The sequence below is a fragment of the Podarcis filfolensis genome (assembly GCF_964270895.1).
Source record: "Podarcis filfolensis genome assembly, chromosome: 15".
NCBI lineage: Eukaryota > Metazoa > Chordata > Lepidosauria > Squamata > Lacertidae > Podarcis > Podarcis filfolensis.
In genome coordinates this window covers 22030829-22042368 of record NC_139618.1, presented here as the reverse complement: position 1 = coordinate 22042368, position 11540 = coordinate 22030829, and the positions used below count along the sequence as shown (strand labels likewise).

Sequence of the window (11540 nt, the reverse complement as noted above, 5' to 3'; positions counted from 1 at the left end):
TGAATTGTGAAGGATGGCTGTGTTTCCATTTGTATGTCTTTTCAGAAAGTGAGAATTAGGTATGTTCGCCATTAAATGCAAATTGAATCCAATTTTTAACCCATCCCTAATATCAGTAGAGCTCTGCTGAGATGGACCAATGGCTCATTGAAACACAGCATCATGTGCCCCACAGGGGCCAACCAAGTAGTGGGAAGTGAAAGCAGAGCTCAGTGCCATAACTCATGCTTAGCATACAGGAAGTCCCAGTCTTCATCTGTGGCATCTCCTGCTATAGGATCTCAGGTCTGGGATTAACCTTCACCTGAGATGTGGAGAGTTTCTGTCAGTCAAAGTAGACGGTACAAAGCTAAATGGGACAACTCTGAGTCAGGCTGCTTCTAATGCATGTAGTCTAGGTTCTGCTAGCTTGTGGGAAGTTGAACTGTAGAGTAGGAAGGAGAAGGCAATTCCTCCACTGATTAGATGATTCCTCTCAAATGTGATCTATTTATATCCCATGCTTCTTTAAGAAGACTCAGAGCTAGAGCAGATGCTCTAAAGGGGGTGAGAAAAGCTTTAGTTTGCTATCAAGGACAGCATTCCTATTCTGCCTATCATTGACTCTGGCTCCACCTACTGTTGACCTCCCTGCCTTCCACCCTACCAAGCACAATGGGTACCAGTCATCACTGTTGCAGCAGCAACAAGACTGTGTTGGGAGCCTTACGCTGGTGTTTGGCAGGACCAAAGGGTCAGCATCAACAGCCACCTGCTTTCCTCTTCCTCTTTTCCTACCACACCATTCTTTTTCTTCCATCCAAACCAGGGGATTCCCAGGAAAGGGTCAGATGACTCGTCATAGGTTTTAACTCTGGGTTTCCCAAACTTGGGTTTCCAACTACAATTTGGACTACAATTCCCATCATCCTTGACCACTGGCCCTGCTAGCTGGGGATGACGGGATTTGTAGTCCAACAACCGATGGAGACCCAAGTTTGAGAGACCCTGTTTTAGCTGATTACTTGCAGAGTGACTTCCCCTTCTCACCCCATTGCTTCATCCATTTCTGCTCTAACCCCTTTCCTCACAGGCTGCATCTATGAGACCACTCCAGATGGAGGGTCTTAGATCATCTAAACGAAGCCCCTTAGCAGCTTAACTGGGACAACCAGAAACCTCTGCTAGGTGAACATGGATAAGCTCACATTAGCTTAGCCTCCGTGGCACTACTGCATCAGGTGCTCCAACTTGGTTTGCTGGCCACAGTTCTGTTACATAGAATGTCAGTCATTGTGCTGTGTCAGAACAAAGGTCCACATAGACTCTCTCTCTGTGTTTTCTGCCTGTAACACTAGACAGCCATGGGAAGAACTATGAAGAAATGACATTTGTCTGACAGGTGAACAAATTCAGGATCCAACACACCCATGAAAGATAGCTTGGTCTACCCATTGACCATGATGGCTACCTGGGATCTTCCTTAGGCCAAGGACTCAGTCCATCTTCAGAGACTGGATGCCACTGCATAGAAGTTGCTGGGAGGATTTCCAAGGAGCAGCAAGTTGACCACTGTAGAAAACCAGATGCTGGACTAGGTGGAGTTTTAATCTGACTTGCAAAGCTCTTATTGTGTCTCTAGCAACATATACACACACATTTGAAAAGTACATTAAATGTCTCGGAAGAAAGCTTTAGATAGCCTTCCTCAGCCTGGAAGCCCTCCAGATGTTGTTGACTTCCAATTCCCTTCAGCATGGCCAGGGTGGCCATGGTCAGGGATGGTGGGAGTTGTAATCCAACAACATCTGGAAAGCATCAGGTGGGTGAGGTTACCTTGAGACATGATGAGAGCCTTATTTGAGCCTTTGGCTGGGGCAAAGAAGGTAACACAACTCAAGTTAAGAAGCATATCAGTCCATGTTAATCAGATCATCCAGATTTTTTTATGAGCAACAACAACAAAAAGAACGTAAGAAGAGACATGGTTAACCAGTCCAAGAACCTATCTAGTCCAACATTCTGTTCCTTCAGTGTCAGCTAGATGTCTATGAGAAAGAGCAATGATTCTTCATTGGACAGGGGTGCCAACTTGAATGAAATATTGGGGGCCAGGTAAGCCCCACCCTGCATAATCAATCACAAGATGTGGCACACACACACCATTTGAATGGCAATGCCCATCAACTTTGGGGGGCCCTTGCCTCCTCAAATATTTTATGGGGGGGCAAAGGGACATTGGCCCTAGGAGTTGGCTCCGAAGACCTTGGAGGTGCACCAAATTTCATCTCTGGCTCCACTTTCGGTAAAATTAAGTTGCATGCTCAGTGTTAGAAATACCATGAAACTGACAGGGAACATCTGCAGAAGTCTTAACTCATGGTCACCAGACAGGGTTAACACCAAACAGACAGTGGACCTAAAAACAAGGCTGGAAGACACAAGCATGCAGAGAACTGGAAGAGGACAAAGCTGTAACTCCAGCAAGGCAGTGAAGTCTCTTGTGATGACCAGGGAAACAGGTCTGTGGGTCTAGAACCAAGAATTCAGGAAGACCAAGAAATGGGGATTGAAGGCAGAGAGGATCAGGTCAGCAAGATAGGCAGAAGGCTGTCTGGGGACAGGCAGCAAACATGGAAAACTGGAGGGAGACACACTTGAGACCAGGAGCAGAGCCTGCAATCTAGCACCAGAAGAAGATACGTGCAAAAGAAAAAAGAGGAAATGAAATGCTTATTCTTTCAGCAGAAAATATCAAGCTGCCTTAGATCAGCCAACCAAGAGCAAGAAGGCGTGTCCAGAAAGGTGTTGGTGCTTGTTGGAAGTTGACAATGGCTTTCACTACCAACCAACAGTAAAGGCCTTAATCCCTGTGGCAATGGTGGCTGATGCCCTTTGGGACTGGTAGAGTGGAAAGTAGGGCATCCAAACAGTCACTGGAGCCAAAGTTAATGTCCCATCCACCTCCTTTGCTGAGTTCTACCCGGAGCAACACTGAGACTAAGGAGAAGCCTGGAATAGAGGAGACTGAGGGGAGATATAATAGCCATCTTCAATATCTAAAGGGCTGTCACAAGAAGGATGGAGCAAGCTTGTTTTCTCCTGATCCAGAGGGTAGGACTCAAACAAGTGGTTTCAAGTTACAAGAAAGGAGATTCCAACTAAACAGAAGGAAGAACTTTCTGATGGTAAGAGCTGTTCAACAGCGGAAGAGATTCCAACAAGAGGTGATGAACTTGCCTTCCTTGGAAGTTTTTGAGCAGAGGTTGGAAGACCATCTGTCATGGATGATCTAAGTTGAGATTCCTGCTTTGCAGGGGTTTGGACTACACGGCCTTCAGGGTCCCTTCCAACTCTACAATTCAATGAAGAGGAAGCAGACAGGCTGTCCCATGCCATGGACTTGTTGTTAAGAAGGCAGACTGAGGTTGGTGGGACAGTACCCCATTTGCCCTAAGAAGCACTGTGGGACACTCACAAAAGCAAATTGGCTCACTCGTATCCCAGGCATGTGATGAAGCATATTGGGGAGAAGCAACTGCTCTGAATAGCATCTATGCTCAGAGTATAGTAGGACCAGCACCAGAAGCTGGAATCCCTGGAAGGCCATGGGATGAAACTTGCCATCACCACCACATATTGCCACTCCCGCTTTGGTTGCTGCTGAGCTTCTCTAGAGAAGAAACAAAGGAGCCTGTGGTGAATTACCTAGCCTGGCATGAAGGCCCCACCCCCTTCTGAACTTTGTATAAACACCCAGGATAGAAGTGGCTAGAGCTAGTACACTGGATTACCTCTCTTTTCATACGTTTTTTGGTTCAGATTTACCTCTGTGCTTGCTAATGCATGAAGTCTAGACTTACTTTATTGCAACTTACCCTGCGCTGATTGAATTGTTGATTTTGTCATACTGGAAGGTACTGATAGCTTTTTGTAGCAAATTGATCTCCCTCACATTGCTATATGCTTTGCTAATGTTTACGCTTATCGTGGTCCCAGATTTTTGGTGGAAACATGGCATGTAAATAACATCATTGGTGGTTGCATTTGCCATCATTGCCATCAGTTAACACAAATGGGCAGGGAGTCAGTGGAAATTGGTCCATTAGGACAAATGGGGCACTGTGCCACTAACCTTAGCCTGCCCTCAACTAGCTCCTACCTGTCAGCTGCCTCCTCTTTAGCCTCAGTGTTGCCCCCTTGTAGGTGTCAACAGGGTGGAGGATGCGGATAAATCTAGAATTTTTGTTCCTCTTGTCATTGGCTCTGGCGCCACCTTCTGTTGACCTCCCTGCCTTCCACCCTACCAGTCTCTAGGAGCATCAGCCACCATTGGCAGAAGTTATTTCACCCCATTGCAAATAGGAGAGAAGCAGCAGCTCACCACCTCTTCCCCTTCCTGGACTTAAAGAGATAGGAAAAGTGAAGAGAGGGCAAGCTGCATGCTGACCCCACATTTTCCTTTGGCTGCCCAAGGCCAGGATAGAGAGTTTAAAGACCACCCCACTGCCTCTCAAAGTTATTTGTATGCACATAGTAACAAGCAAAATGAAATTGCAAAACCTTTCCCTGGAATACACCACTTTAAGCTTTGCAAAGAATGCACCAATACCCACTCTACACATCTAAGGAGATTTTGTCCTAAGAGGGAGCCTTCAGACACACAAGCTTTACCACTTGATTCTATTGATTGTGTTGAATCAACTGGCTGGGAGTTGAAGGAGGGTCTGGGATTCTTGAGAATAAGGATCAGGCTGGTAATGGAGGTGGGGGTGGGGGCAAAGGAACAACTTTCAGAGAGCTAGGTCAAAAAAGAGCTAACTTTCAAGGAAGCCTGCTAGCTCTGTGGTAGAAGGTTGCAGGTTCAATCCCTGACACCTCCAGATTAGGCTGGGAGACACCAATGTCTGAAATCCCAGAGAGCCACTGTCAGTCAAAGTAGACATTACTGGGGTAGGTGGACTAATAGTCTGATTCTGTAGAAGGCAGCTGCATAAGTTCCTGTGTTCCTAGATTTGTCCCAGGTGGTTTCACTCACTGATCATTGTTTAAGGACATCTGAACAGCCAGGCCGTGTGACATACAGAGCTTGCAATGCAGGTACACAACTCAGTTTCCTCTGACATGAAAATGAGAACTAACACCCAAGGGCGCAATCTAGCACGGTGTCATCCTGCTCCATTCATTTCAATGGCTCTTCCACAGAAGAGATTCCCTGTGGATTATCCTTGAAACAGCCTTGAATCCACCAGAACACCAGCACCCCAAAGAATTCATAGAATTGTGAATTGCAGATTTTGGAAGGGACTCCAAGTCTCATCCAGTTCAACCCCCTGCAATGCAGGAATCACAACTAAAGAGTCCCTGACAAGTGGCTCTCATATTCGAATGCTGTTGAATGGCATTTCTCTTGCAACTGTTTTAAACGGGGAATATTTATTTAATGCTGAGTTTGTTGGGGAAGGGGTTGGTTTCTGCTCTGCTCTTAAACCTGCAGGTGCTTCTTGTATAGAAAGCCCAGATAGCTGTATCCATTTCAGTCAGTTGATGCTGCCCAGAATTCACATTATCATATTAGCCTCAAATGTCTGCCAGAAGGCTCTTGATTCAGATGATGCCCAGAAGGATGGAATACAATGCAATTCCACTGCTAAAGCTAGGATGGTTTGACCCTGGATGGCCCTGGATGGGAGACTGTCTCCCTGGGTTAGGGTCAGAGTTCCTCAGGGAAGAATGGATAAAAGCATCAGAAAACTGAACTACCTGTAGGGATGTGACTTTGGGAGCAAATCAAGAAAAATGGGTGTTCTAAGAACACGAGGAAAATGATGGTGGTGATAGTTTTTAAAGATTATTTATATTCCCTCTTTGCACAAGCCATGGCATGGTTTGCAGTAGAATCAAATAAGATAAAAGGAACCTCTAAAATCCATAAAACACAGAACACAACAACTCATAGCTATTCACTAGACAGTCATTTAGAAGAAGCAGCAATAACAGCTAATCCATTTTTTTTTAAATCAAGTCTCTCCTCTTCCAGAGGTCCACCCCTAAAAAGTGCATCTGACCTAGCTGCATAAAACTGTCAAGAGATGGGATCAATTTCACTTCAATAAGAGGGAGTTCCACATGTGAGGAGCCACCACTGAAAAGGCCCTTCTCTGTACCTCCACTCCATGTATGTCTTCCTGCATGAGGACCACCTACTTTGCCTCCATTGCTGATCTTAAAGCTACTATTTGGGTCCCAGACCACTTAGGGCTTTCAATGACAAAGTAAGCATGGTTGAATGGGGTTCAGAAAACAGCTATTAGGAGTGTTATATCAGTGTTGATACTTGAATGATGGGGAACAGGTAGAGTGGGGAAGAAAATAGTTCAGTTCATATTTTAAAGCAAACCTATCTAGCTGGCATTTCCCAGATCAATACACAAACCCAAATGAAGTTATCTTTTGAAATCTTGACTCTTCCAAATTTTGCAGTACTCTAGGCAAAAGCTATGTCCTAGGCAGTACTAGAAGAAGAATTTATTTCAGGAAAGTGCACACAAAATTGTGTATATTAGTCAACATAATGTACAAAAGCACATTTCTGCAATATGTGCTTGCAAAAATGAACCTATTAAGAGGAATGCAAATAAAAAGGCTGACCAATATTCCTGCAGAGTTTTGTTTTGGTCAAAACAAAACCATTCTAAAGCTGATAATGAAATAGGACAAACTGAACTTACTACTGGAAAAGGAGAAAATGGGAAAAACAAGAACAGTTTTGTCCATTTCTAGATATAGGGGGGACTATGAATGAAACCCATAAGTCCTACCATTGACCTCCTGCAACTTTAACTAAGTCATTCTCCTCTGTATCCTCCTCAAAGCAGTCCCTAAGAAGGCTGTCCAAAATGGCAGAGGGCCAGCTCCACACAGCACACACCCCAATAATCCAACCCCCTTTTAATGGCTTTTACATGCTTTGGTGGGGTGCAGTTCAGGGTCCCCACCCCAGTTCCACCTAAAGCAAAATGTAAAATATATTTTCAGGGCTCCCAGAAGTCAGTTTCTTGGCAACTAGCTGCTTCCATCCTTTGAACACCTTGCCAGAATAACCAAGCAAAAGTAGCTATGGCAATTTGGCTGAAAGTGATCTAGGAAGTAGATTTTGCAGATCCTGAGGCCAAACAACTGAAAATTTTGAAGGGAAGCAATAAAACTAGAGAATTTGTCACAAGTGGGATGCTTTTGCACATCACTGAATTGTCAGCGGCGAATGAAATTCGCAGATCTTTCTCTTTCAACAGGCTTTGGCTACAGGTAAAGATGAAATAAAGGTTTTGACTGTTTTTAGTTGAGAGTTAAACCACAGGCAACATCTCAGTGAGCGCAGAGAAGAAACAGAGGTTACAAAATGGGGAGCCCCCTTTGGGGAATCTTTTGGGAGTACACAGGGATGGTGGCATCAATGTCCACCTCATTTTAATGTGGCAGCTGCCCCTTCAAAAAGAGGAAATGCCTGGCACAGTCTCTCCTCTCTTGGCAAGCGGCTTGCCAAAAGAAAGGAAAGCACAGATTGCCTCCTTCAGAATGAGAGTTGCCACTTTTAAAGGAGCCAATGCACAATGTAATCTACCGCTCTCCTTCCCCCTCTTCAATTCCTTCTTTTGGCAAAAATGCACACCAAGGCTGGGGAAGCGATGGCACCGAGTACTGTCTGGTGCAAAATTCTATTTTTTCTCAAGGGGTGGTTTGTCTCTTGAAAGGAGCTTGGCACCCCCTGCAAAACAAAAGAATGCAAAAGGAAAACTGGGAAATTTGGCAGAGCATTCTCTGGCAGCTCCTAAATTCCAGCCTTCTTAAAGCATCCCCTGACTGCCCTCCCATAAACAGGGGTCTGGTAGAACCTTTCATTTCACTATGTATTCATTACAGACAAACCTCTTTGCAAGTATGGAAATGGCCGCACCCCTTACGGCCATCTAGCTTCCGATCAGTTTCGCTTGATAAGTTGGTAACGCAGACAGCAGCCACTGATTTGGCTGTTATGTTGGGGTTTACCTTTGGGACTAATACTTCAAGAGAACACTGTCTAAGATGTTGAACTCTAGAGGGTCCAAATGCACTGCCTGTTCTGATGGGCCTTTACTACAACAACAAGAAATCCTTCATTCAGGATGGGAGGGGGGGAATATCACCATCATAATCTAGAAGCTACCTTTGGTTGCAGAACATAATTGGAAACATCCAAATGCATAATAGTGTCTACCACAATCCCCAACCACCATTAAAAGGAAAAGAAAAAAAGGAAAGGAAAGGAAAAATAACTCGCCAATTGAAATCATGTGTAACAATTGTTCATTTTGTCAAAGTGGGGGAAGGGGGAGGTGTAGGTTTCATATGCTGGAGTTCTTTGTATAGAATACAAGTCACCCTGGGCGGATGTTTCTGCAGAACAAAGGGCCATATAGTCAAATGCACCAGACTATAGCAAGTAACAGGTGTCTCACCATGAGCATCAGAAAGACTATTTTTAAGATGTAAAAAAGCAATGCATCATTGCTTGGATTTCTATATAAAGACTCCCCTATCCTTGACCACTATTTAATTCAGAAAGAGAGAGAACTGGTTTCTCTCCTTCGGCATATTCATATAAGCACCTGCATTTTCTCTGCAACACCTTGCAAGCCCGTCAAGAATGAGCCACATTCTCTTTTCCTCTCCTTTTGTGTAATCTGCATTTAATGGACATTCCTTCCCACATTTATGAACGGCCAAAACCCTTTGTTCAACAGCTAATGATAATCCTCTGGAATTTATTAGCTGAACATCATGTTGACCAACAGGTTTTGAAGTCAGCCTTTCTGGACGACGGTGTTCTTGATGGTTTCATAGAATCATGGAATTGTACAGTCGGAAGGGGTCCTGGGGGTCATCTAGTCTAACCCCCTACAAAGCTGGAATCTCAACAAGATCACCCATGACAGATGGCCATCCAACCTCTGCTTAAAAACCTCCATGGAAGGAGAGTCCACCACCTCTCATGGGACGCTGTAGCATAGTCAAATAGCTCTTACTGCCATAAAGTTCTTCTTGATGTTTAGTCGGAATCTCCTTTCTTGTAGCTTGAACCCATCGGTTTAAGTCCGAGCCTCCAGAGCAGGAGAAAACAAGTTTGCTGTCCACCCATTAGCTACCTGGAGCTCCTTCCTATCTTTGTTTCTCATGCACAACTAGCTTCAAGTCGATGGAATTCTATGTAAATATGTAGACATTCTATCCATTCACATATTTTGCTTGTTTCCCCCAGGTCTTTCCGAAAAACACCAGTCATATCTCTGTATGCACACAATCACAGAGGACAGATTGAGAGTGATTGGCCAGCCACCAGTTCACAGAAACAAAGAGGTATATACAAGCCATTCATATTGATCATCTGGATCATGCAAGCATCCTTTTTTATTTTTCAGATGAGCCCCTGCACCCTGTATTTTGATTCTCTGTCCTACCATAGGCTGTGAGCTATGAGCTGTAACCAATCAGCTGGCATCACCTCTGTTTTTCTGGAAAGTTCTCCACAACCATTTTCCTGCATACCAGTTCTTGAAACTTTCTGCTTTAAAGATTAATAAAAGCTATTTGCACAGCCCCTAGCCTAGCCAGGTTCCGAACCCTTAGGTGCCTCACAAGCCCACATGAAGCAAAAACTGGTTAGTCAATGGCCACTGAGAGACAAATACAGTATCATTTCTCCCAATAGCCAAGAGGGATGTGTCAAATTGTTTGGATAATCTGCAGCCAAGCCTATCCGGAAGTGCTGCACATTGCCTGGGGGAGACACTGCAAATTTGGGTTACCAACCTCTGGATAACATGAGAGGACTTTCTAATAAGGCAGAATATCCACAAGTGCAGGAAAATTACTAGGTGTCCCCATTCCCCAGATTGCCGAATTCAATGTCTGAATGAGTCACCAGTGGCATATCATCAGGGATGAGTCAGCATAGGTAATACATATATCTGTACGTGAATGTACTTGATGGGCCTTGCTGTATAATTGCATATATCTCAAACCATGTGTGCCGACATTGTTAGTTGCTGCTGAAAAGGAAAGGCGCTTTGAAACAACAGCATCCTCGCCTTGCAGGTGCATCTTTGTGATGGTGTCTGCTCACTTGCCAAACGAAAGACAGACTGGCCCCATTGTCTCCCCGTCTGTGATGCATAGACCGTGGCGCCTGTTTAAAGACCCATGTCCTTGGAGGAGAAAGAGAACTTCCCCCTTATAACAGCAAGTCCTGCTCTGACCCTGTTTACTCCCCTTGAAGATCACCAGCAACTTCAAGGGATGTTGCAGAGGACAGTTTCTCCTGAATTACATCCATGACAATGAGGAGATAATCTGGCACTATAATTGGATCCCCGAATTAAAATAAGCAAGAAGGAAGGGGCTTGGGGTGTCCCAGGCTGTTCCAAGAAGTTGGCAGACATTTAAAAAAAATAAAAATCCAAAAAATGAGTGTGGGGAGGGGCAGGGGGAGGGAAGGAATGAGGGAGAGATGAACCATGTCCAAAGATCTGAAGCAAAACTCTGGGGTACGTGCACAAACTCTAAATCAGAGCAATTCAGTTTTTGAGTCATACGCACATTAACAAATCCATGCCTAATAATGAATCCTTAAAAAAAAAAAAAGCGAAAGGAGAAAGAAGATCTATTGTTGCAGACCTGATTTTCTTAATCCATGTTTTGTCTATCGCCACAGCTGATTTGATTTGGGAACTTCCTGTCTGCAGGGTGCGTATCAGGTGCATAAATGTATATGTTTGCAAATAGGTTATCACTTTGTGGAGGAAGGCGAGCCCATCGTGAAGGAGGCCTAATTGATAACCACACAGAACCTCATAACAAATGGGTTGATCTCAGCTGGAAATGAACGCATGGGGAGATGTATTGTGTGTGTGTGTGTGTGTGTGTGTGTGTGTGTGTGTGTGTGTGTTCATTTGAGAAACCACAGCTTATAGCTTTCGGCTTTATGGGCTCCATTATTTTTCTCATTGCTTCTGAAGGAAGGAGGGGGTCCCTATAGATATATGTATAAAAGACCATTGTGCTAATTAGCCCTGAATACAAATGAATTATATAATTATCTCTACTTTTGTGGAGTGAGATATGTTGTCATATCACACACTTCATCTGATGTTGCTGCTCAGTCTTAATGATGCCTTTAGAGCGAGTGTCCTCCTTTGTTCTTCCCAGCAAGAGTTTCTTTTGGAGGGGAGGAGGGCAGCACAGAGAGGGGAAAGGGAGATTTTTTAAAAATAAGAAAATAAAATATCATATGGAGAAAAGGGAAACTGCTACAGTTAAGAGATCTGGGTGTAAAGGCTGTTATGAGTACAATGGAAGTGGGGAACCCCCCTAACTGACCAAGCCCTTAGTGAGGAAGATGCAACAGTCCTTTAGTTTCTCTAAAAATGTAAATTAGCAAGGAATGCATTTAACAAGAAAGAGGTAAATTATGATAATTACTTTGACTGATAGGGTCCTTGAGCATTACTAATTAGCATTTATTG

At 44.2% G+C, this 11540-nt stretch overlaps 1 long non-coding RNA gene across 1 annotated transcript; it reads left to right on the top strand.

Annotated features, from left to right (window-relative positions):
- The first annotated feature begins 8737 nt into the window (after positions 1-8737).
- LOC310750839 lies at positions 8738-11286 on the top strand. Its single transcript, XR_014542328.1, has 2 exons — positions 8738-9375; positions 10114-11286. It is a non-coding gene; the product is annotated as an uncharacterized lncRNA (long non-coding RNA).
- The last annotated feature ends 254 nt before the right edge of the window (positions 11287-11540 follow it).